Source organism: Thalassophryne amazonica, chromosome 11 (genome assembly GCF_902500255.1).
Source record: "Thalassophryne amazonica chromosome 11, fThaAma1.1, whole genome shotgun sequence".
NCBI lineage: Eukaryota > Metazoa > Chordata > Actinopteri > Batrachoidiformes > Batrachoididae > Thalassophryne > Thalassophryne amazonica.
Window position 1 is genome coordinate 80,502,523 of NC_047113.1, and position 27,177 is coordinate 80,529,699.

A 27,177-nucleotide genomic window follows, 5' to 3' on the forward strand; every position below is an offset into this window, starting at 1 on the left:
GACAGTGTGAAGGAACATTAGCTGCCACACTTAGTCCATGTGGTGTGTTTCTCTGGACATGATCCAGCACACAGGTGCCATAGTGCTGAGGAGCTGAGTGACTGGAGAAGGGTAAGCATGCTGCCATGCTTTACCTGGCCAAGGACATGCCCATTTTTCCACCTGTCCAGGGACATGCCCACATTTCACCTGTCCATGGACAATCTCATGTTTCACCTGTCCAAGGACACTCCCATGTTTCACCTGTCCTAGGCCACTCCCATGTTTCACCTGTCCAAGGACATGCCTACATTTCCACGTGGCTGCAGCAGGTAGACAGTAACTATGGAGAGGTGCGGATGGACCAATTGTGCACCTGGATTGTGCGGTGGATGTGATGATGCATTGTCTTGTGCAAGTAAATGAATTGTGCAGTGAAGTGACAGCTGCAGAATCAGTGTTGGGTCCATTTGTCTGTAAAGCATTCAGAGCTGGTTGATTCTTTTTTAATTTTTAATTTTGTTTGTTTTTCTGCAAAAATAATTTCCACTCTTAGAACCATAAAGATGTGAAATCAGGTTGATTGATATTTTGATGTTGCAATGGAAAAGGGTCTGCGCTACAATGCGATCCTGTAACACACACACACACACACACTGAATGACTGTTTTATTTTAGTTCTGCATTTGTGTTTGTTAAAGTGGAGTTGTTAATTAGAGGCAGCCTGTCTAAAGGATTAATGACAAGCTTGGCTGCTACATCACACACCTGCAATGGTGCATTATGGGTAAGCACTTTTGTTTGCCGGCTCTATTCTGTGATGAGATGTTTGTTTCAGGAAAAAGTGTCATGTCAGGCAGAAAAGCAGCGTAACAAGAAGGCGATGGCTTTCCTGCGGCTGTAAAACACGAGTTTACTGTTTGCCTCTTTTTATCAGCTGATTTTAACTGTTGTACCGTCGGCAACAAAAACAAGACAAATTGGAGTTTGGCCAGCGCCAGAGACAACACATGAGGACTTTATTGTCCGCTGTGATGGAAATGTGGTTTTGGTGGCACCCATTACATAAAAAAATGAAAGGCATTAAGACAATGTGTACATGTGGAACATAGATCTCACAGCAAAACTTAAAAAGATTCATTTTGAAGATATTGGTGGCCAAGTGGTTAATGCACTTGGTTTAGTTTGGAAAGTTCTGGGTTCAAATCCCACCCCTGCCACATTTCTCCATGTAATGTGGAGTTGCGTCAGGAAGGGCATCCGGCGTAAAACCTGTGCCAAATCAACATGCAGATCCACCTTGGATTTGCTGTGGCGACCCCGAGTGCAAACAAGGGAGAAGCCGAAGGGACTTATTTATGTTTTAGCCAGCAGCATTTCAGACTAGTGGAAGGATGGGATAATATTGTAAAACACACCAGTGTGTACATTAGTATCCAGCTCCGACATCAGGGTTTGTTTGTTTGTTTGTTTGTTTGTATTGGGGGGGTCTTATTGTATCGAGAACTACTTTAATTCAGCACATCAGCTGCTGTCCAGATTCTACCACTAAAGGTGCGTTATGGAGGAAGGGTGGGTGTCTTCTTCTTTCGGCTGCTCCCGTCTTACCCTTTCCTCTGTGTTTTCCTCACCAACCACCTGCATGTCCTCCCTCAGCACATCCATAAACCTCCTCTTTGGCCTCCCTCTTCTCCTCCTGCCTTGTGGCTCCATCCTCAGCATCCTTCTCCCTATATACCCTGGGTCACTCCTCTGCAAATGTCCAAACCATCTCAATCTCTCCTCTCTGACTTTGTCTCCAAACCGTCCCACCTGAGCTGTCCCTCTGATATGTTCATTCCTAATCCTGTCCATCCTCGTCACTCCCAAAGAGAATCACAACATCCTCAGCTCTGCCTCCTGTCTTCTTGTTAGTGCCACCGTCTCTAAGCCGTCCAAAAAAGCTGGTCTCACTACTGTCTTGTAGACTTTCCCCTTCACTCTTGCTGATGTTGTTCTATCACAAATCACTCCTGCCACCTTTCTCCACCCACTCCACCCTCCCTGCACTCGCTTCTTCACCTCTCCATAACTTTGGATAGTTGACCCCAACCATTTAAACTCATCTACTTTCACCACTTCTACTCCTTGTAACTGCACTATTCCACTAGGCTCCCTCTCATTCACACACATATACTTGCTCCTACTGAGTTTCATTCTCCTGCTCTCCAGAGCACATCTCCATCTTTCCAGGCTAGACTCAACCTTTTCTCTACTCTCACGACAGATCATGTCATCTGCAAACACCATAGTCCACAGAGACTCCTGTCTGATCTCATCAGTCATCCTGTCATCACCATTGCAAACAAGAAGGGCTCAGAGCTGATCCTTGGTGTAATCCCATCTCCACATTGAATGAGTCTGTCATTCCTACTGCACATCTCACCATCCATCCATCCATTTTCTTCCACTTTATCCAGAGTCGGGTCACGGGGGCAGCAGCTCAAACAAAGCCGCCCAGACCTCCCGATCCACACACACCTCCCCAGCTCCTCTGGGGGAACCCCAAGGTGTTCCCAAGCCAGCCGAGAGACGTAGTCCCTGGGTCTTCCCCGGGGCCTTCTCCTGATGGGACATGCCCGGAGTTTTGCCAGCACCATCTCACCACTGTCACACTATCCTTGTACATGTCCTGCACTAGCCTCACATACTTCTCTGCCACTCCAGACTTCCCCATACAATACCACAACTCTTCTCTTGTCATCCTGCCATAAGCCTTCTCTAAATTCACAAACATTCAGTGTAGCTCCTTCTGGCCATCTCTATACTTCTCCATCAGTATTCTCAGTGCAAACATTGCATCTGTAGTGCTATTTCTTGGTATGAAAACATACTGCTGCTCACAGATCTTCACCTGTTTTCTAAGCCTAGCTTCTACTTCTGTTTCCCATAACTTCATGCTGTGGCTGATCAACTTTATGCCTTTGTAGTTACTGCAGCTCTGCACATCACCCTTGTTCTTAAAAACAGGAACCAGCACACTTTGTCTCCACTCCTTAGGCATCCTCTCACTTTCCAAGATTTTATTAAGCAATCTGGTTAGAAATGCCATTGCCATCTCTCCTAAACTTTTCCAGGCCTCCACTGGAATGCCATCAAGGCCAAATGCTTTTCCACTTTTCGTCCTCTTCATAGCTGCCCTCACTTCATCCTTAGTAATCTCTTGCACTTCCTGACTTACTCTCCTCATCATCCAGCCTTTTCTCTCGCTCATATTCTTCATTCATAAGCTCCTTAAAATATTCCCTCCATCTTCTCAGCATGCTCTGCTCACTTGTCAGCTTTTTACCATCTGCATCTTTTACCACCCTGACCTGCTGCACATTCTTTCCAGCTCTGTCCCTTTGTCTAGCCAATCAGTACAAGTCCTTTTGTCCTTCCTTACTATTTAACTTCTTGTACAGTTCACTAAATATGTTTTCCTTAGCTTTTGCACTTCTGTTTTCACCTTATGCCGCATCTCCTTGTACGCCTGTCTACTTTCTTCATCTCTCTGACTATCCCATTTCTTTTTTGCCAACCTCTTTCTCTGTATGCTTTCCTGAATATCTTTGTTCCACCACCAAGTCTCCCTCTCTTCCTTCCACTGTCCAGATGTCACACCCAGTACCTTCCTAGTTGTCTCCCTCACCACATCTGCGGTCCTTTTACAGTTTTCTTAAAATTGCCTCCCCTCCATCCAGTGCCTCTCTCACCTGCTCACTGAATTTCACACAACAGTCTTCCTCCTTCAGCTTCCACCATCTGATCCTTTGTTGAGCTCTCACTCTCTTCTTCTTTACCTCTAAAGTGACTTTCATTCCTATCCCCAGGCCGAAATGCCGGGCTTTAGTGATAGGGGATTCTATCACCCACAAAGTCAGGCTATAGCTGCCCGCTGATGTTAAATGTATTCCTGGGGCCAGAGCTCCGGACATTGTCTCCCATCTTAGGGTGCTGACGCTGCAGAAGGGTAGACAGACAAAGGAACATGACATGAGATACAGTCACATAGTTATTCACATTGGCGCCAATGATGTCATGATGAAGCACTCAGAGGTCACAAAAATGGACATAGAGAGGACTTGTGAACTTGCCAGAAAGATGTGTCGGCATCGATTAATAGTCTCTGGTCCCCTCTACTCCCAGGGTAATGATGAGGCGTTTAACAGGCTGACATCATTAAATAGGTGGCTGGCACAATTTTGTAGACAGCGAGGCTTTAGTTTTATTGAAAATTGGCCTTTGTTCTGGAGCTGCCATTGTTTGCTGATTCTGGACAGCCTTCACCCTACTGGGGAAGGTGCCACCATCTTGTTTGTGAACATAGATAGAGCTTTACAGGGAGGGTAACATTAGGATTTTACAGCAGGCCACGGAGCAGGTGATTAGAAACCCTGCAAGGCTTAGGACAAATGAGGGTGTGGAATCCATTATCTTAGTGAGGAAATTAGTGCAGAAAATCTACTCTGGTGATAGTGCAGTTTAAGTCCCAGGGAGGGAAATTCATCAAGTTGAGACTGTTGGGAAAGTGTAGTGACACAGACCCACAACAGGGGGTGTAAATGAACGAACAATGGAAGGAGTCAAATTATAACACTTTACTGTTGTGAATGACACAACCAAACACAGCAGATTTCAGAATGTGCAAAAGTCAATCAATAAAGGTGTCGTGTGGGCAGGCTCGACGATAAGAGACGCCCGTCTGGAAACGAACCGGAACCACACGATTTCCACTACCACCGAACCCGAGGAATACTGGAGCCGCCAAGTCCCGAAGTCCCCAGGTGGCCACCATCTCAGCGTGTCGGATCTGGTACTGCTGGCAGAAAGCAAAGACAGTCAAGTGTGGGTGTGTGAACACCCAGCAACAATCCTGGTGGGAATTCCACCTCCACCTCTCACTCAATACTTGCAGCGCGTCCTCAGAGGAAAAAGAGTGCAGTATTGCACAGCCTCCACAAAAGGACCGGTACTCCTGCAAACACTCACAATAAACAGATTTTCAGTATTACCACAAAGGCTGAGGATATTACCTCTAGATGAAGATGATATCTCGGCAGTGTGGTGGAGGTGTCTTCCTGCTTTTATTCCAGATGTGGGTTGGTTGATTAGTGACAGCTGTCACGGATGATGGGTGACAGCTGTCATCACAGCTTGTTCCTGAGGCGGCAGCGCCCTCTCGTGCCTGAAGCCCGCACTTCAGGCAGGGCGCCCTCTGCTGGTGGGCCAGCAGTACCTCCTCTTCTGGCGGCCCACACAACAGAGACTGTGGCTTGTTTCCATAGACGTGTCCATAAAAATCATAGAGGGATATGGTTTATAAACTTAATGCTCATTACTACAACCCCAATTCCAGTGAAGTTAGGACATTGTGTGAAGTGTAAATAAAAACAAAACACAATGATTTGCAAATCCTCTTCAACCTATATTCAATTGAATACACCACAAAGACAAGATATTTAATGTTCAAACTGATAAACTTTATTGTTTTGTGCAAATATTTGCTAATTTTGAAATGGATGCCTGCAACACGTTTCAAAAAAGCTGGGACAGTGGTATGTTTACCACTGTGGCACATCACCTTTCCTTCTAAAAACACTCAATAAGCATTTGGAAACTGAAGACATACATCAAGCAAGAATGGGAAAGAATTCCACCTACAAAGCTTCAACAGTTAGTGTCCTCAGTTCCCAAATGCTTATTGAGTATTGTCTGGATCTGTTCCTAAATGTTTCAAATTTGCAGTGATTTAACCATTACTTCAGAAATCTAATCTTGACCCAAGTATATTGAAAAACTATAGGCCGATATCAAATCTATCATTTTGCACTAAAATTCTGGAAAAAGTGGTTTCACGGCAGCTTGTGGACTATCTTATTGAGAATAATCTATTTGAGCCACTGCAGTTTGCTTTTAGAAAATATCAGTCCACAGAGACAGCACTCACTAAAGTGGTGAATGATGTTCTGCTAGCAATGGATTCGGACACCACTACGGCTCTGGTGCTGTTAGATCTCAGAGCTGCATTTGATACCGTGAATCATTATCTTCTACTCGATAGGCTGGAGAATCATTTTAGGATTACTGGGAATGCCCTTGCATGGTTGATGTCGCACTTGACCAGTCGTTCTCACTGTGTTTTGAACAATAACACTACCTCTAACCATTGTGACATGAAATTTGAAGTTCCACAGGGGTCCGCCTTAGGCTCCCTGTTTTTCTCCCTTTATATAGTACCCCTTGAGCACATATTGCGACATTTTGGGATTACCTTTCACTGCTATGCTGATGACACTCAGTTATACATGCCGATAACTGCTGGTAATCTCATCCACATAAAATTCTTAGAAGATTGCCTTGCATCAGTGAAAGGTTGGATGTCTAGCAACTTCCTACTTTCAAACTCTGATAAGACTGAAATGATGGTTCTTGGTCCAGTGAGACATCTGCATCAATTTGACCAGTTAACGCTTAGCCTAGGCTCATATGTCATACATCACATCGACAAAGTGAGGAACCTTGGGGTAATTTTTGATCCTACGTTGTCCTTTCACCTCCAGATTAGAGATATTATGAGGACTGCTTTCTTCCACCTGCGAAATATAGCAAAGATTCGTCCCATCCTGTCTTTGGCTGATACTAGGACCTGATTCATGCATTTGTCTCTTCCAGATTAGACTACTGCAATGTTCTGTTTTCTGGTTTACCGCAGTCCAGCATTAGGGGTCTCCAATTGGTTCAAAATGCTGCTGCCAGACTTTTGACACAAAGCAGAAAGTTTGTCCACATTACACCGATTTTGGTGTCTCTACACTGGCTTCCTGTCCCTGTGAGATAATATTTTAAGGTTCTGCTACTAGCCTATAAAAACTGTTCATGGACTGGCACCTCCTTACTTAGCTGATCTAATTAAACCCTAAGTACCGGCTCGGGCTCTGTGTTCTCAGGGTGCAGGACTACTTTTTGTCCCTAGAGTGAATAAAAAGTGTGTGGGTCACAGAACTTTCTCTGATCGTGCCCCTGGTTTGTGGAATGAACTCTCTGCATCAATAAAACAGTCAGATTCTGTAGAGACTTTCAAGTCCAGACTTAAGACACACTTATTGTTGTATGGCTGGGGTGCCTGGCTGCCTTTTGTTTCTGTCTTCTGTTCTCTGTCTTTTGTTTTTCCTTCCAGGTGGCATGCGTTCAGGACTGAGTGGCTGTGTGGCTGAGTTATTAGGACCTCGCCCTGATCACCTGAGGCTAGTCATGTGCAGCTCGTCAGGACTCACAGCTGTGGTGCATCTTTATGGATTGGGGCATGGTTGCATTTAAGTCTGGAGTACACAGTGTGTATTTGCAGAGACTCGACCTTTGGAGAACCATCTCATCATCATGGACGCAGAGACCGTACCAGGTTTGATGCCATGGTCTGTGAAAGAGGAGGGGGTGAGGTCTCACGCTCGTCAGCACACTTCCTGAGGTACTTTAGGTTTTGTTACCAACATGAGTACAGTCAGTAAATGTGGTGTCCCTCACACCTTATTATATTGAGCTGTTATGTTAGTCGTTTAATCAGCTTCCACTGCAGTGGAGAATTGAACTGGGTGTCCCATGCCTGCAGGGTGGGAAGCTGATTGGTGATTAAGCCAGGAAGTGTTTGCTGTTTATGTACACCTTTGAGTGGTCTCTCTGTGTATGGAGTGGTGGACTCACATGATGGTTTCTTCTTTCACAGACTCGGTTGGTCGCGGCCACCTGGGGAGTGTCGGCGGGGTCTTGGGTCCGAACTGTTCTGGCTCCGGACCGTTTGTGCTGCTGGGAGCGCACCGTTATTCCACCTCGCCAGACCGCGCACTCATTTGTTATTATTCAGCACTCACTGTTATGTTATTAAATTCTGTTATCCTTTGTACCGTGCTCTGCTTATTTTATACTGGGTCCTGTCAAACGCTGGTCGGTTCTCCGCCCGCGTCCGACACATAACAGTAGTCTCTGGCCAATACATCACGGACCCAGCGGTAGCAGAGGCGGTACTGCGCCAGGAAGGCGGCAGCAGACGTCAGAAGTTATCCGGATCAGTTGTGGGTGCTCTCCGCCCGGATGGTGCGTGTCGGAGAACCCATTATTGAATAGTGATTTGAGCTCTCTTGCAGCCGTGTTCCTGTGTTGTTGCGTTATCCGTGGGTTGTTGTGGAGTGTGAATAGTGACGGCTTCGCGTCACACTTCGACCGGATAAGAGGTAAAACGGGAGCTGCATGAGGGTGTCTTTAATGGGTGAACGCGCACGGCGGAGTTCTGTGGCACGGGTCGCTGTGCTTCCTGTTGTTACAGTTGTAGCCCCGTCTCCCCGGGTGAAGATAGCTACTGCGTCTGTTGTGTCAGCTCCGGCGTTATTTAGTTGAAGCACATTTTGGTTGCGTGTTACACGTAGCTGCGCACAGGGAAAGCAGCATGAGTTGTTTTCTCGGTTATCAAAGGGTTTTTTTTATTTTTAGCACTTTGGCTCCCCCTGTTGGTGACTGAGTCACATTACCGTCATAGCTCTTAAGGTGGAACAGGTGTGTTCCATTTGTTTGAGCTTGATGGTATAAGTCACTTATTAGTTTTGTGTTGGTTCATTTTTTGTGGGGGTTTTTTGAGTTGGTTTTTGTGTGGGATTTTCTACACTATTAGTGTTCTGGGGTCGTGACCTTGCAGGCTGTCTGGAGTATAGACAGGACTCAGGTAACCTTATGTCAGTCTGTTAGTCTTTCTTTTTATTTCTTTTGGTTTCACCTCCCAGGGTCCTCTGGGGGGTGATGGGGGGGGGGGGTAATTGGGTTGTTTTTTCTTTTTTCTTTGTTTTTTTGTTTTGTTTTTGTTGTACCCTCTCTTCTCCTCTGGCTCCAGCCGTGTGAGCCGTAGGTTGTCGGCGTTGCTGGAGTGGTGGTTTGGTTATGCTGGGCGTTTCCCAGGTAACCTCTGCACCTGGAGGGGGGGGGGGGGGGTTCGGGGTGTTGTTTTTTTTGTTGATTCCCTGTTCCACCTCCGGCTTCAGCACGCCTTTGAGCCATATGCCATCCGCGTAGCTGAGGTTTGGGGCAGTGGAATATACCCACAGCTGGTGGCTGGTTTGGAAGTCGGAGGGGTGGCGCCGTTTTGTTCCGTCTGCCATTACCGCTATTCCACTCCTCCCGGTTGACTTCTGGGGTATAGTCGTGGTTGGTGACACTGGACGTACTTCCAGTTTCCACTGCGCCGAGGGGGTGGGATTGGGGTTGTTTTGTTTGTATGTTTTTTTTCTTTTGTTTTTCCCCCCAGTTTCCGCCCTCAGGGTGTGACTGTGGTGTCCTCTGGGGGGGAAAGGGCTGTGGGTCCATCTAGCCATAGACGGCCGGGGCTGGGTCTGTTGGTCATGAGGGGGGGCGTCTCCTGGGGTTTGATGGAACGGTCCTCTGGGAGGCGCTGGGAGTCCCCGTGGGTGACTTTGGATCCCAGAGGGACCTCGGCTGTGGTTATTACTCCTGGAGCTGGCGGGATGTCCTCTGGGGGGTGTTGGTCCCTACATGTCGTCCGGGGGTGGGGGGGGGGGGGTTGTTAGCGTTTTTTGTTTGCAAGCTTAAGTTTGGATTGTGTTTTTCTTTTCTCCTCTTCCCGGGGTTTGATGGGACGGTCCTCTGGGGAGGGGGGGTGGTTGGTTTGGTTGTTTGTGTTTGTCTTTTTTGTTTTATGACTAATCAGACTTTAAACATGGTCGGACAAAGGCTGACCGCACAGGTTCAAGATCTCCTGGCCATACCTGTGCAAATTGAATGACAGAAACAAAGTTCTGTTAAATGAAGATTCAGTTGGAAGATGAATGCAGATACTGTTTCCAGCCATGGTCCCTGGAGGGGGGTGTTTTTCCTGGGCCAGGTTTGTGTGGTCGCCGGGAGGCTTCCCGTGAGGGTGGGGTGCTGTTGTATGGCTGGGGTGCCTGGCTGCCTTTTGTTTCTGTCTTCTGTTCTCTGTCTTTTGTTTTTCCTTCCAGGTGGCATGCGTTCAGGACTCAGTGGCTGTGTGGCTGAGTTATTAGGACCTCACCCTGATCACCTGAGGCTGGTCATGTGCAGCTCGTCAGGACTCACAGCTGTGGTGCATCTTTATGGATTGGGGCATGGTTGCATTTAAGTCTGGAGTACACAGTGTGTATTTGCAGAGACTCGACCTTGTGACCAGACGGGTGAGATCGACGTTTGGAGAACCATCTCATCATCATGGACGCAGAGACCGTACCAGGTTTGATGCCATGGTCTGTGAAAGAGGAGGGGGTGAGGTCTCACGCTCGTCAGCACACTTCCTGAGGTACTTTAGGTTTTGTTACTAACATGAGTACAGTCAGTAAATGTGGTGTCCCTCACACCTTATTATATTGAGCTGTTATGTTAGTCGTTTAATCAGCTTCCACTGCAGTGGAGAATTGAACTGGGTGTTCCATGCCTGCAGGGTGGGAAGCTGATTGGTGATTAAGCCAGGAAGTGTTTACTGTTTATGTACACCTTTGAGTGGTCTCTCTGTGTGTGGAGTGGTGGACTCACATGATGGTTTCTTCTTTCACAGACTCGGTTGGTCGCGGCCACCTGGGGGGTGTCGGCGGGGTCCTTGGGTCCGAACTGTTCCGGCTCTGGACCGTTTGTGCTGCTGGGAGCGCACCGTTATTCCACCTCGCCAGACCGCACACTCATTTGTTATTATTCAGCACTCACTGTTATGTTATTAAATTCTGTTATCCTTTGTACCGTGCTCTGCTTATTTTATACTGGGTCCTGTCAAACGCTGGTCGGTTCTCCGCCCGCGTCCGACACATAACACTTATTTTCCCTTTCATATGGCTAGCATACTGGCATAGTATGTTACTGCGCTTTTTACTTTTTTTTTTTTTGTTGTTATTCACATTTTATTGTTTTTCGATTGTATACAAATAAAACAGAACACGAACACAGTGGGGTTTAGTACAAATCAGACAAAGTCAGGTCTAATTACTATTACAAAGGATAGCCATTTTTTTCAAAATTCTTCAAAAACATCCGTTTGGAGTTTCACCTTAAATGTCAACCGTTCCATAGTGAAAATCTGATGTATAATGTTAATCCACTCATTAATAGTTGGTATTTCTTTCTGAAGCCAGTGCCTGGTTATACATTTTTTCCCTGCTACCAATAACACTTTCATCAAATAGAGTTCTTCTTTCGTAAGTTTTAATTCTAACAAATCTCCAAGATATAGTATTTCAAATTTTCTATGAATTTTCTTTTTAAAAACTGTTTCCAAAACAATATGCATTTCATCCCAAAATGGAGTAACAGAAGAACAATTCCAGAATATATGAAAATGGTCTGCCAACGTTTGACCACATTGCCTCCAGCATTCGATCTGGTCTGAATATTTCGACTGTTGGGCTGGTGTACGGAAATAACAAATTGCATTTTTCCAAGAAAATTCTCTCCATGAAGGGGCACTGGTAACGAACCATTGTTGCTGACATATTCTCTCCCAACTGTCCAACGTTAAAGAAAAATTGCCCTCCCCACCTATCTTTTAAATGTGTGGAGTCATTACCTTGTAAATTTTGAATTACCATATACAATTTGGAGATAATTCTTTGGATTGGGGCATGGTTATATGCACTCGACAGGATATCAAAAATGTCCCCTTTCTCAAAAATCGGTTTATGAATGAAATTTTTTTAATAAAGTCCCTAATTTGTAAATACCTGAAGTGGTCTTGATTTATTAGTCCGAACTTTTCTTTTAGATCCTGGAAGCTCATTATCACACCTTTCTCGAACAAAGTATAATATGTAGTAAGGCCCTTACTGCACCAGGTTTTAAATCCTGAATCTACTTTCCCTGGTATGAAATCTGAATCGTAAGCAAACCATTTAAAAAAATTCAAATTTCTCATAAATGTCGTATTTTTTGATGATGTCCCTCCATACCTTCAGTGAACTGTTAAAAATTGGGTTATTTATATCTAATACTACATTTTTCATCAAGGGATCTCCAATAAGTGTACTAATTGGACGTTGTGCCATTAAACCCTGATCTATCTCCTTCCATTTTGAATTGTAACTTGGATTACACCAGCAGACTAATGGTCGCAGTTGTGCTGCTTTATAATAATCAGTGAGGCAAGGTAAAGCAAGCCCCCCTTGCTGTTTAGACAGTTGCAGTGTTTTAAACTTTACTCTGGGTTTTTTACCAGCCCAAAAAAATCTAGAAATAATTTTGTCCCATTCTATATAGTATACTTCTGGTTTTGTAATTGGAATTGACTGAAATAAATATAACATTCTTGGAAGGATGTTCATTTTTACAGTATCCACTCTTGAAGTAATATTCAAATATGGTATCACATTCCATCTCGCAACTTCCTGAATAGTTTCTTTTTTTAAAGGATCATAATTTAATTCTTCAAGGTTAGACAAATCAGTCGGTAAATTGATACCTAAATATTTAATAATTTTTTTGTTCCATTCAAATTTAAATGCTTGACTCACATGGACGGAAGGGCAATAATTAAAACACAAGACTTGAGATTTTTGTTCATTCAATTTGTATCCAGAATAACTCCCATAATCTCTCAGGGTTGCAATTAATTCTGGAAGTCTCTGTGGGATTTGATAGATAAACCATGACATCATCTGCAAACAGAGCCAATTTTTGTTCTCCTGCTGTCATTTGAATACCTTTTTTTTTTTTTCTCTTATATTCTGAGCCAGAGGTTCAATAAATATTGAAAATAAAAGTGGACTGAGCCCACATCCCTGTATTGTAGATCTTTCAAGCTCAAAAGGATCAGAAAGAGCACCATTTATTTTTAATCTTGCAACGGGTTTGCTATATAATGCTTTTAATGTCCTAATAATCACTTCATTGAATTTGAATGTTTCCATAACTTTAAACAGGAAACGCCACCTCACTGAGTCGAAAGCTTTCTCCGCATCTAAGCTCAATAAAATTGCCTGTGTTTTGTTTAAATTTATATGTCTAATGATTTGTAAAGATCTTGTTATGTTTCGGACGCGGTCGGAGAACCGACCCAGTGTTTGAAGGACCAAGCATAAAATAAGCAGAGCACGGTTCAAAGGATAACAGAATTTAATAAACATAACAGTGAGTGATATTAAACAACTAAACAGTCCGCGGTCTGGTGAGGTGAAAACACGGCGCGCTCTCAGCAGCGCAAATGGTCCGGAGCCACAGCAGTTCGGACCCAGGGACCCCGCCGACACCCCCCAGGTGGCCGCGACAAACTGAGTCTGTGAAGAAAGAAAACATGAGGTGAGTCCAACTCCACACAGAGAGACACAACTCAAAGGTGCACACAATCAGCAAACACTTCCTGGCTTAAATCTATACATCAGCTTCTTACCCTGCAGGCACGGAACAACTCAGTTCAAATCTCCACTGCAGCAGAAGCTGATTAGACAATTAGCATAACGTGACAGCTCACTAACACAAGGTGTGAGGGACACCAAATCCACTGTCATTACTTCATAAAAGTCACCAAAACTAAATTACCTCAGGAAGTGTGCTGAAGAGCGTGAGACCTCACCCAATCCTCCTTCACAGACTGTGGCGTCAAACCTGGAGCGGTCTCTGCGTCCGTGATGGTGAGATTGTTCTCCTGACGTCGATCTCACACGTCTGCTCACAAGGTCGAGTCTCTGGCAATCACGCACTGTGCATTCAAGGTTTAAATGCAGCAATCTCTGATTAAGACAAAATACACCACAGCTGTGAGTTCTGATGACCTGCACGTGATAACAAGCCTCAGGTGTTCAGGGTGAGGTCCTGATGCTCAGCCACTCAGTCCTGAATGCATACCACCTGGTGGGAGAAACAGAAAACAAAAACCAAACCAGCCAAACACCCCAGCCCACAACAGATCTCCTCACATTGTCATGAGTTTGCCGTGCCTTAACAAACCCAGTTTGGTCAAAATGTGTTACTCTGGGCAAGATCCTTTCCATCCTTCTGGCTAAAATAGATGTGAATATTTTATAGTCTATATTTAATACACTTATAGGCCTGTAGTTTGAGCATTCAGTTTTGTCCTTGCCCTCTTTAGGTATTAAAGAAATGATTGCCTCGTTCCATGAAGGAGGAATTTCTCCTCCTCCAAGAACCCAGTTATAAGTTTTCAACAAGATTGGAGTTAAAGCAGTGCTTAATTTTTTGTACCACTCTGCTGTGAATCCATCAGCGCCTGGACTCTTATTGGATTTAAGTCCACCTATAGCAGATTGTATTTCTTCCTTTGTGATTTCCGAAATCAATTTTTTATTTTCCTCTTCTGTGACCGAGGGTAATGTGAGTGAATTCAGTAATTTCTCCATATTTTGATCGGTGCCAACGGGTGGTTGGGAGTATAACATTTTGTAATAATCTTTGAAGCAATTTCTAATTTGATCTATTTGGTGATATATTTCTTTTGTTATAGGGTCTTTTATCTTACTAATTATGTTTTCAGATGTCTGTTTTCTAAGTTTGTAAGCTAATTGTTTCATATGTTTAGTGCCTCCTTCATAATAATTCTGTTTAGTAAATAAGATTTTATTCTGGATTTCTTGGTCATATAATTCCTCTATTTGGTTTCTTTTCTTTTTTTTTAATCTCTAATTGTGTATGTTCATCTAATGTCCCCTTATGTTTAGTCTCTAGCAATAACAACTCAGATTGTAATGTCTTACGTTTTTCAGTTCTTTGTCTTTTAATATATGTAGATTTTGCTATAATCCTTCCTCTCATAACTGCTTTACAAGCATCTATAATATGTGCACCAAAGTTTCACCATTGTCATTTATTTGTAGATATTCTGATATTTCTGCTGATAGCTGCTCACATATGTTATTATTCAGTGTACTATTATTTAGTCTCCAATAAGTCTCTTTTCTACTCTGATTCATGGAAACAGACAAATATAAAGGGGAGTGATCAGAGATGTCCATGGCCCCAATTGTGTTGTGTGGGCCGTCAGAAGAGGAGGTACTGCTGGCCCACCACCAGAGGGCGCCCTGCCTGAAGTGCGGGCTTCAGGCACGAGAGGGCGCTGCCGCCACGGACACAGCCGGGGGTGACAGCTGTCACTCATTATCTCATGACAGCTGTCACCCATCTACACTTCATCATAATACTCCATAAAACCCGGACTTCATCTCCACCTCGTTGCCGAGATAACATCAACCTGTGAAGGTAATATTCTCAGCCTTTAAACTAACTGTGTCTTAGACTGAACTCGTTTTACAGCTGTTTTCCTGCAGAGTGCCTTATCTGGGAGATTGGCGTAATCAGCGACGGCTTCGCTTCACACCCCAGCCAGATAAATGTTTGAGACAGGAGCTGCACGAGTGTGTGTGAGAGGTGGAGGTGGAATCTCCACCATTGTTGTTACTGGGTGTGCACACACCCACATCTTATTGTTTCTGCTCCTCACCAGCAGTACCAGATCCGACATTCGGAGACGGTGGCCACCTGGGGACTCGGGACTTGGCGGCTCCAGTATTCTCCGGGTTCGGTGGCGGAGGAAATCGTGTGGTTCCGGTTCTTCTCAGGACAGACGTCTTCTATCCTCGAGCCTGCCCACACGTCACTTTGTGGATTGACTGTTTGCAAAATTCTGTATTCCTCTGTATTGTGGTTGTGCTCATTCACAACAGTAAAGTGTTCATATTCGACTCTTTCATTGTCCGTTCATTTACGCCCCCTGTTGTGGGTCTGTGTCACTACACTTTCCCAACAAATTGAGCAACTCTGTATTCTATCCATATCTTTTAAATGTAAAAAAAAATTGATTCTTGAATAACAGGAATGTGGGGGTGAATAGAATGTATAATTTCTATCAGCAGGATGCAAATTTCTCCAGATATCAACAATGCCCATTTCTTCCAACATTAAATTTATCTTTTTAGTCATTTTTTGAGTTTGAGAGGCTCTATTCCCAGATGAGTCGGTGCTCGGTCTCAATGCCATATTAAGGTCTCCTGCACATACAAGTAGCCCCTTTGCCTCAGTTACTGCTTTTTCTATTATTTGAATATATTTCTCTGATTTGGAGCCGGGGGGGACATATATATTGTATAGTGTAAATAATTCTCCATCTAATTTCCCTATTACCATTACATACCTCCCCTCTTTATCCTTGATTGTTGAAATATGTTCAAAAATGACTTCCTGTTATTAATATTGCTACTCCTCTTGTATGTTTTAATCCATTGGATGAGAAGAAAACATGTTTATAACCTTGCTTTTTAAGTCTCTCATGCTCTAATCCGGCCATGTGAGTCTCTTGCAAAAATGCAACATCAATTTTCTCCCCCTTCAATTTACTCAATATTTTACTTTGCTTATTGGGGCTCAAAAGCCTTTTACGTTAAGAGTTAAAAAATTTAGCATATGTGTGTGGCAAAAATCTTGATGAGAATATACCCTTTATGTGACACCCTGAACTTGTTGGTATGAGTTTCATGACTACAATACACATAATACCCACTGTAAACTGAACTATCAAGAACATTAAGAACACCAAACAACATGAAATAAAATAAAATCAGAAAGTCTTCCTTTTCCTCAGGATCCTTGGATACCTGGATGTCTTTGCTGGAAAGTGGGGAGAAAGTGTTGTGTGGGCCGCCAGAAGAGGAGGTACTGCTGGCCCACCACCAGAGGGCGCCTTGCCTGAAGTGCGGGCTTCAGGCACGAGAGGGCGCTGCCGCCACGGACACAACCGGGAGTGACAGCTGTCACACATCAACTCATGACAGCTGTCACCCATCTTCATTTCATCACTCCATAAAAGCCGGATGTCATCTCTACCTCGCTGCTGAGATATCATCTACCTGTGAAGGTACTTTTCTCTGCTGACCTAAATCATTGAATAATAACCTGAACTTCTTTGCAGCCGTATTCCTGTGGCGTTTCATTATCTGTGGATTGGCGTTTGGTGTGAACAGCGACGGCTTCGCTTCACACCCAAACCAGATAAGTGGTTAGACAGGAGCTGCACGAGTGTGTGATTAGAGGTGGAGGTGACTTTCCACCTTCTGACTGTTTTTGTTACTGGGTGTGCACACACCCACATCTCACTGTTTATGCTCCTCGCCAGCAGTACCAGATCCGACAGTCGGGGACGGTGATCACCTGGGAATTCGGGACTTGGCGGCTCCAGTATTCTCCGGGTTCTGTGGCGGTGGAAATCGTGTGGTTCCGGCTCTTCTCAGGACAGACGTCTTCTATCCTCGAGCCTGCCCACACGTCACCTTGGTGTATTGACTGCTATCGGATTCTGTGATTGTCTGTATAATCGTTGTGCACATTCACAACATTAAATTGTTACCTTTTGGCTCATCTATTGACCGTTCATTTGCGCCCCCTGTTGTGGGTCCGTGTCACTACACTTTCCCCAACAGAAAGGTCCCTCCCTATGGTCAGGGCTCCCCCTTGTGGCGGAATGTCCGACCCGCATATACATCCCCCACAATAAGTCCAACAAACTACGGTGCTTCCGCTGACGCCCAACTGGCCACGTTTAACAATTTGCAAAAGACAGCTAACAAAACACTCATACCTATATATACCTACTTTTTTTTCTTTCTTGTAAAACAATACCGTCTTTCATTTCCTCGTCGAAAAATCTCTCTCTCCTCTGCGAAACTCTTGAAGTCTCTCTTTCACTCTCCTCTCGACAGTTGATTCACGGCCTCCTGGGCGTACTTGTTGCCATGGGAATGCAGCGTTGATTCTCTCCTCGATGTTCGCGTCTGGAGGCGTCTTCGTCCTGCCCTCTGTCACCTCCAGCCCTCGGGCCCGCAACTCCCGCGTAGCATCCTCTGCGTCATTATACGTTCTTGGCCCATCACTCCAGTGAATGCACGTAAAAGGTGTTTGGAAACGGATACCCTTTTCATTGAGTACTCGCTTAATGTCTCCATATGATCTGCATTTCTCCATCACCTCCAACGCATAATCATGGTCAAAGTAGATCTGTTTATTATTCAGCATCACCTTTGTCTTCCATGCTAGTCTCAAAACCATTTCCTTCACCTCAAACTGCAAAAAATTGACTATTATTGATCGCGGAGGTGAGCCTGACTCAGATTTACGTGCCGATGACCTGTGTGCACGCTGGATTTGAAGTGAGGTGCCTTCAGGTAATGGTAACTCCTTGGTGAGGAGATTATTCACAAAAGTCACCATAGAGCCAGTTTCGGTGTCTTCCGGGATTCCGTATATGCGAATATTGGATCCTCTTGAACAAGACTCGAGACTGATTACTTTGTCTTGTAGTTTTCTTTGCTCTTTCAGCAGCTTGAGTAGTGTTTCTCTTGTCACCACGCCACAAGCCTCGAAATCCGCAATGGGCTCCTCGGCACTGGCTATGGCTTTGCCGTGTGTTTCCAAAGTGGCTGCTTGATCTATCAGCCTTTGGTTCAAATCTTTAATAAATACAGCAAGTTCCGCTCTTATGGTTTCTGCCATATCTGCTTTCATGCCCAGGATAGCCTCCCTGATTTCCTTCAAAGTTGGAGAGTCTTCGCTTGAATCCGCCGTTGACTCAGATAACGCGCCGCATTGTTCCTCGTGCACAATTTTAGATATATCCTCCTCATTTGTCGTTTTTCTTGGATTCCGCTGTCCTTTTTTGGATTTACCCCCACTCATCCTCTGTTAAGTTTCAGCGTATTTATCGAGTTTGGAGGGTTATTTTAAGTCAGTTTTAGACGGAGCGAAACGACTATGCACCCGTCTTGTCGCTAGCCATTCCGGAAGTCCGCTTTTTACTCTTTTAAATTAATTTTATTAGGAAATGGAGTGGGCCGCAGCCTCAACTTTATCGGCGATCACCTTAGTATTTCTTCTGTTTTTCTTGTTGTTTTAATGCTGGCAAATTATACAGTATTTCTTGTCTTTCTGATGCCTCTGGCAACATTTCCTGCATATTCATTTTGTGAATCGTTTTGTAATTTGTGTCGGTAGCATGGCCCAAGCAGAGGGTCACCCCTTTTAGTCTGGTCTGCTTGAGGTTTCTTCCTCAGAGGGAGTTTTTCCTTATGACTGTTGCCTGTGTGTTTGCTCTGGGGGTTGGTAAGGTTAGACTTACTTATGTGAAGCGCCTTGAGGCAGCGTTGTTGTGATTTGGGGCTATATAAAATTAAATGAATTGAAACCACCATCCTATACTGTCAAGCTATACTCTCTCCTGCCACCACCTTACATTCTCCAGTTTCTTTTAGTTGCCTCTCCTTCCTCCACTCTTATGTTACCCTGTGCTCCTCCATTTTCATAAAGTAGGTGTTCACGACAGCCATTTCCATCCTTTTTGTAAAATCAACTACCATCTGTCCTTGATACTAATATTTCCTCATCACCTCTGTTCCCTTCACCAACATGCCCATTGAAGTCCGCTCCTATCACCACTCTTTCATGCTTGGGTTCACTCTCCACCACCTCATTTAACTCACTCCAGAAATCTTCTTTCGCCTTCATTTCACAACCTCCACGTGGGGTATAGGCACTGATGATATTCATCTTCAATCCTTCATTTTCCAACTTCACTCATCACCCTGTCAGACACTCGCTTAAGCAGCGGTCACAACCCACCGTGCATTTTTTTTTCGCTGTATGTTTTCTGTGGATGCCACGGCCACTATATTTTTGTGAAAACATACGGAGGCAGTAGCAAGAGGAGGGAGGGAGTACGTTCAACGCACATCTCTAGGAGTGTAACGATAAAGAGAGTTGACAATAAAGTAGTGTGTGTGTGTGGGGTCGGCTTTTCTTTTTTATGAGTGGGACCAGAGCGGCAGGTGTTTTTCGGCATCGGCGATGCATGAGCATGTCCAGCCTGCAGCGGTCAGTTGTACGAGTGTTTACTTGCCTCAAAAAGTTACAGCTAGTTATCAGACTGAAGCTGTGGAGTGTCTGTGTTGCTGAAGTTTGGAAATAAAGTCCAAGTTCAAGTGAGAAGCTGCGTCGTGCATGCAAGTCTGTCGGCCTCCATAGTATGTGGTGAGTGCCGTAATCCGTACTGCCTACGTACGGATTTGGTTAATTCCATAGTAATTGAATGAAAATGTGCTGCTTTGAATCTGTACTGAGGCAGTACTCACAATGTGCGTCATCTGTACTGCTGGTGAATCCGCAGCCTGACCGCAGCGAAAGTTCTGCATGCACTAAAACCTCTACGTTGTGTCTGCCTGTGTCTGCATGCTCCTAAATTCGTACTGAGGCAGTACTTACGATGTACGGATCTCCAAATTTAGCCCACGTTTTTGCAAATAGACTGCACGCACGTGCAAGTACGGTGGGTTGTGACCACGGCTTTAATCTCCAACACACTCTTAACATGCTCTTCCTTTAAAATGACTCGAACACCATTTCTCTTCCTGTCCTCACCAGGATACAACAACTTGAATCCACCACCGATGCTCCTGCTCTTACTTCCCTTCCACTTGGTCTCTTGCACACACAGTATGTCTATCTTTCACCTCTCCATTACATCAGCCAGCTCTCCCTATTTACCAAACTGCCAACATTCAAAGTCCCGAGTCTCACTTCCACCCTTCTCGTTTTTAGTGCAGCAGATAACCAAAACAATCGTTCAGTTTGTGATAAAAGCATGAAATTTGGTACACATATAGCCAAAGCATACCGAAAAGATTTGGATATGGAGGCATTATGAATTTTCAACATGGCGCCCATGGCAGCCATTTTTCAAAATGGCCACCAGCAATGCCTGTTTTCTTATGAGTGATGGACATAATATGATATTTTAGACATATTTACCATATACTGTACTTGGTAAATGTCTATAGGATAACTGAAAAGTTTTCATTTCATATTCAAGATGGCCACCATTTCCCAAGATGGCAGCCGTCACTTGTATGATGGTCTGATATGTATGATCTCGGTGTCAAATCAGTCATCGTTTACGTAAACAGTGGTAAAAGGATAAACCCTCGGCCTTTACTGCAAACATATTTTTTTTTGTTGAGAAAATGTCAAAGAAATTACAACTTGTGAATTTTGATGGTCAAGGACCATCAACTTCTTGTGCAGCCAAGACTGACTGGAAGCTCTGTATTATTTGCCAAGAGCACACAACAGAGGCATTGAGATGTCCTTTGCAGTCTAAGCGAGAAGACAAGGGGAGTGGATATACTTCACTTGCAGAGCATTTAATCCAGTTCAATGAAATTGGCCAGCTCCCTTCAACATTTCCTATTGGAAGACTGGATGAGGGTCATGGTATTGAAGCATGGTTGTGAACAAAGCTCAATATCATCATACATGCAGTCTGAAGTACAATGAAACCATGTTGAAAAGGGCAAAAAAGCGAGCATGCAGTGAAAGTCCTGATCAACAGTCAGAATCCAAACTCAGAAGATCCCAACCAAATCGGACTCCTGAAATGAGACAGGACATTTGTTTCTTCTGCAGACAGCCTGCTGGCAATGAAGGCCTTCACGAGGCTGCAACATTTCAAGCAGACAATCGGGTGTGTGCTGCTGTAACCCTGCTTCAAGACACAGAATTACTTGGACGACTTAGTGCTGGGGACATGGTGGCAATTGAAGCTAAGTATCACTCCAGATACCTAGCAGGTCTCTATAATCGTGCCAGAAAGGTTAACCTGGAAGGTCTTGAAGGTAATAGCAAGGGACATGCAGCATCAACCTCTGGTGTTGTTTTTGCTGAGTTGGTGCTTTACATCGAGGAGACCAGACATGATGGGTCAGCACTGGTATTCAAACTAGTGGAACTTTCCCAGCTCTACAAGAAATGAATTGTACTTGGCCCCACAAATCTTAGAAGCATGGTGTCTAACCAGATCGTTACTCTGGATGGCATTTCCCTGATCTCTAGTAATACTGTGAGAAATCTTGGAGTCATTTTTGATCAGGATATGTCATTCAAAGCGCATATTAAACAAATATGTAGGACTGCCTTTTTGCATTTACGCAATATCTCTAAAATCAGAAAGGTCTTGTCTCAGAGTGATGCTGAAAAATTAATTAATGCATTTATTTTCTCTAGGCTGGACTATTGTAATTCATTATTATCAGGTTGTCCTAAAAGTTCCCTAAAAAGCCTTCAGTTGGTTCAGAATGCTGCAGCTAGAGTACTGATGGGGACTAGCAGGAGAGAGCATATCTCACCCGTGTTGGCCTCTCTTCATTGGCTTCCTGTTAATTCTAGAATAGAATTTAAAATTCTTCTTCTTACTTATAAGGTTTTGAATAATCAGGTCCCATCTTATCTTAGGGACCTCGTAGTACCATATTACCCCATTAGAGCGCTTCGCTCTCAGACTGCAGGCTTACTTGTAGTTCCTAGGGTTTGTAAGAGTAGAATGGGAGGCAGAGCCTTCAGCTTTCAGGCTCCTCTCCTGTGGAACCAGCTCCCAATTCAGATCAGGGAGACAGATACCCTCTCTACTTTTAAGATTAAGCTTAAAACTTTCCTTTTCGCTAAGGCTTATAGTTAGGGCTGGATCAGGTGACCCTGGACCATCCCTTGGTTATGCTGCTTTAGACATAGACTGTGGGGGGGTTCCCATGATGCACTGTATCTTTCTCTTTTTGCTCCGTATGCATCACTCTGCATTTAATCATTAGTGATCGATCTCTGCCCCCCTTCACAGCATGTCTTTTTCCTGGTTCTCTCCCTCAGCCCCAACCAGTCTCAGCAGAAGACTGCCCCTCCCTGAGCCTGGTTCTGCTGGAGGTTTCTTCCTGTTAAAAGGGAGTTTTTCCTTCCCACTGTAGCCAAGTGCTTGCTCATAGGGGGTTGTTTTGACCGTTGGGGTTTTTCATAATTATTGTATGGCCTTGCCTTACAATATAGAGCGCCTTGGGGCAACTGTTTGTTGTGATTTGGCGCTATATAAGAAAAAAGTTGATTGAGTTGATTGATGAATGGAACAGTTAGGAGTTGAGGTTGAGAGCAGAATTAACTCTACACGGCTGAAAGAGAAACTTCTTGCTGAGTTCCCAGATATGCAAGCTTACATGAAGGGAAGAGATGTCCTGATGGCCTTTGAAGATGACATCGGCACTGCTCTTGTCAAAGCCTGTGAGCAGGATAACAACGAAGATGCTATGCACATTGCACATGCTGCACAGATAGTCTGCCGTCACGTTTGGTGAGGCAAAACCATTTAATGGTTTTCCTGAACAATGCCAAGAGGACTCTGTGCCACAGCTGTTGCTTACCCTTGTTAACATGGTACTAGAGGGACCCAGTATCAAAGACCAGATGGAAGAAGCAACATCTCCTGCAGCACTTACAATTGCTCAGTTGCTAAAATTCAACAGTGTTAAGCACAAGCGGGCACCAGACAGAACTGCTTTTGTCCGACACAGTACTGCACAGGAGACACCAGGTCCATTATATGTGGGACTGCTGCTGCATGCCCAAACACGTAAAAGGGAACTTGTCGATAAAATGGCACATCTGGGCCTGAGCGTATCCTACAATTGTGTTTTTCAGATTTCAACTCAGATGAGGAACCAAGTCTGCCAGCAGTTTCATAGAGAACAAGTGGTGTGCCCTCCACAGTTGCGCAGTCATGTGTTTACCACTGCTGCAGTTGACAATATTGATCATAATCCCAGTTCCACAACAGCTAGGGATTCTTTCCATGGCACAGCAATCTCTTTGATCCAGCATCCATCTGTTGTTGGTGAAGGGACTGACCGAATTCACTTGATGTCATAAGTAAGGCTGTGGAACAGCTGAATCCTGGCCAAAGTCCAATGGTCACATTTGACCAACCATTATACACCCTGGCAAAACAAATCCAGTTCAAATGGCCGGAAAAATATGGTGAAGACAAGCTGGTGGTTATGTTTGGTGGACTGCATATTGAGATGGCGGCATTGAAGATGTTGGGAAACTGGTTACAAGGAAGCGGTTGGGTTGAAGCACTGGTGCAAGCTGACATCTCATCTCCAGGGAAAGCTGACTCCTTCCTTAAAGCAGCCCATGTAACTCGCACCAGGAGAGCCCATCAAATTACAGCAACGGCTCTGTATGTTCTGCAGCACCGGGCTTATGACAACTATTGTCAAACACAAACAGCTCAAGTGCCGCTTGCGTTTGAAGTTTGGTGCAGCAGGAGAGCAGAAAACATCCCACAATTTCAGTACTGGTCTATTGTTCTTGAATTAGAGCTGCTCGTGCTAGTATTTGTGCAGTCATTGCGAGAGGGATGTTTCTCCATGTACCTTGATGCACTAACAGAACTAGTCAAGTGGTTTCATGCAATGAATCATACCCATTATGCAAGATGGATTCCAGTTCACCTGAGGGACATGGCTGAACTACCAAGGACACACCCGAGCGTAGCTCAAGCGTTCAGGGAAGGCAAGTTCACTGTCCAGAAGACCAATAATGTGTTTTCCTCCATGGCCATCGACCAGGCTCATGAGCAGATGAATGCTTGCATCAAAGGAGATGGTGGTGCTGTGGGCCTCACTGATAACCCATCTGCACTATTGCGATGGATGGTAGCAGAACCAGAAGTAGCCCGATCCATACAGAAATTTGAGATTAGTTCAAAAAAATCAGATAACACACTTCACCATGATCAAACAAGTCCCCAGATCTCATTCATCAAAGATGTATGGTCTTTGGTCAGTGCAATGGAACATTTTGGAAATCCATTTGAAGAGGAAAGCAAGGACTTGGTTGTTCTCCACTCAAAGGAACTTGCTGGACCTTCAGCTGCTGAGGCAGTTACAAAAGTGAAACAGACAGGAGAGCAACAATTTGATGCTTTCACAAAAGAACGCATTGTTGGGAGAATAAAACCAGTGAGCCTGGTTTTACCACCATACCAAGAAATAAGCTGCAGGTGTTCGGTACTTCAACCAGGAGGACAGTATCAAAACCAAAACAGAAATTGGTTTCTCTCAAACAGGATATGGCACTCTTTTCAAGACTATTTATTGCTTGCCAGTCCAGGGATGGAAAGTTAGATGAATTCTTTCGACACAACAACCAACCGTGTCCACCAGCGCTGTCTGATGGGGGAGGTCTCCACCTGGGACAGAAGAGTGATCGGCTTCCATGCCTGGAAAAAGTTCATAGTGCATACTCAGAAAGTCCAAAGGTTACCTGTACCATTGTAGATGGGGCAGCCATCATCCAGATGGTGAAACCAAGTTCAGTAAAAACCTTCAATGACTATGTCCATGTGATCTTCATTCCATATCTGACCAGAATACTTGAAAGTGTGTCCAGGCTTGATCTGGTGTGGGACCGCTACTTGTCTGATTCTCTGAAAGCTGCTACAAGAGCAAAGCGTGGAACTGGGATTCAGAGACGTGTGGTAGGTGATGCAGCCATTCCCAGGAACTGGCCAAACTTTCTCAGAGTTGACAGCAATAAGACAGAATTGTTTGCCTTTCTCTCAAAAGCTCTTCTCACATCGTTACTGCAGGAGAACAAACAGCTTGTTATCACTAGTGACACAGAAGTCCTTAGCAAGCCACCACTCCCAGATAGGTCTTCGACTGCTCCTTGTTCGCATGAGGAAGCCGATAGTCGCATGTTATTACATGTAGCCCATGCAGCCAGAAATGGCCATCATAAGATCATGATTAAAACAGTAGATACTGATGTTGTGGTGCTAGATGTGGCAGTGGCTCAGACTCTACAACCAGAAGATGAGCTTTGGTTGGCTTTCGGAACTGGAAAGAGTTTCCGATACTTAGCAGCCCATGAAAATGCAGCAGGGCTAGGACCTGAGAAAGCACGTGCGCTACCACTGTTCCATGCAGTGACGGGTTGCGACACTGTGTCAAGCTTTGTTGGCCATGGGAAAAAGACTGCGTGGGCTGTATGGACTGTGTTTCCTGAGCTTACGCATGCCCTGTTGAAACTGTCTTCAGCCCCAACTGAGATACCACAAGAGGTAATGGACACAATTGAGAGGTTTGTTATCCTACTCTATGACAAAACCAGCACATGCACAGAAATAGATATGGCAAGAAGGAAGTTATTCGCCAAGACGCACAATGCAGAATCAATCCCTCCGACCAAGGCTGCCCTGGAAGAGCATGTCAAGACAGCAGTATACCAAGGAGGTCACGTGTGGGGTCAAGTGCTGGTGTCAACACCAGAACTACCTTCACCATGCAAATGGGGTTGGTCAAAGACATCTGAGGGAGACTATGAACCCTTCTGGACATGCCTACCAGATGCAGGCCAGTCCAGTTATGAACTTGTCTCTTGCAAATGTAAGAAGGGTTGTGTTGGGCATTGCAAGTGCAAAAAAGCTCAGTTACAATGCACTGCCCTCTGCTTCTGTGAAGGCGAGTGTGAATAGTCTTCCTTGTGATAGACCCTAGATTTGGCCTCACTTAATATATGTCTTGTGAGATAGAACAAAGCTTCTCAGAAATTCTACATTTGCTAAGTCAAATTATGCATCACGAAAAATGTATAATTCGACACAGAGTTTATCCGCTCGGCCATTTTCCTGACAATGAAAATCCGCCGAGGGGGCAGAGGGAATGTGCCGGAAAAGTGCCATGTCCACCTTTTCTGCCATTTCTCTGGTAGTCAGACGACGTCCCGGATCAACACAGCATTCAGTTTGGAAATGATCTGGTCGTTGTGCGCCATTGTGCGCCATCTTTAAACTGGCTGTAACACTCCTTAATCTGTGTGATGCCCATAAAATCATCCCTGAAAACCATCTGAATTTTCCGAATGGTGTCCACCTGGCTGTCTCTCACAGTTTCTGAAAAAATTTGATGTAGCGCTGCTCCAGCCGTTCAGACATTTTCCTCACAATGAAAATCTGATGAGGGGGGAGGACCAGTGCTCACTCAAAGCCTGCTCACAGGCGAATGATGCAACCGACAGGCGTGAAAAAACTCACGCATGCGCACGAAGGTTCAAGCTTGGCTGATGCAATCACACGTGATTCAAATCCATATGGTTTTTGCAAAAAATAAAAAGGTTGGCTACTTTTCTAACAGACCTTGTATGACTAGGTTAGTGTCGTTGTGTGCACGTTGGAGCATGCGCAACTTCTCCTCCTCAGCTCAACCCCTCGCTCAGCTCACGAATGATGCCCCAGCGCCTCTCCGCATAACTCCCAATAGGCAGGCAGGCAAATTCTTCTTGTTCTTGACTCTGTGTTGAAAAATGGCAGCATAC

The 27,177-nt window shown here is 44.7% G+C and overlaps 1 long non-coding RNA gene across 1 annotated transcript; it reads right to left on the reverse strand.

Moving 5' to 3' along the window:
* Positions 1–1,901: 1,901 nt before the first annotated feature.
* LOC117520941 lies at positions 1,902–20,503 on the reverse strand. The gene is made up of 3 exons (XR_004563824.1): positions 20,493–20,503; positions 19,420–19,421; positions 1,902–2,050 (listed from the first exon to the last, which is right to left on the reverse strand). It is a non-coding gene; the product is annotated as an uncharacterized LOC117520941 (long non-coding RNA).
* Positions 20,504–27,177: the final 6,674 nt, after the last annotated feature.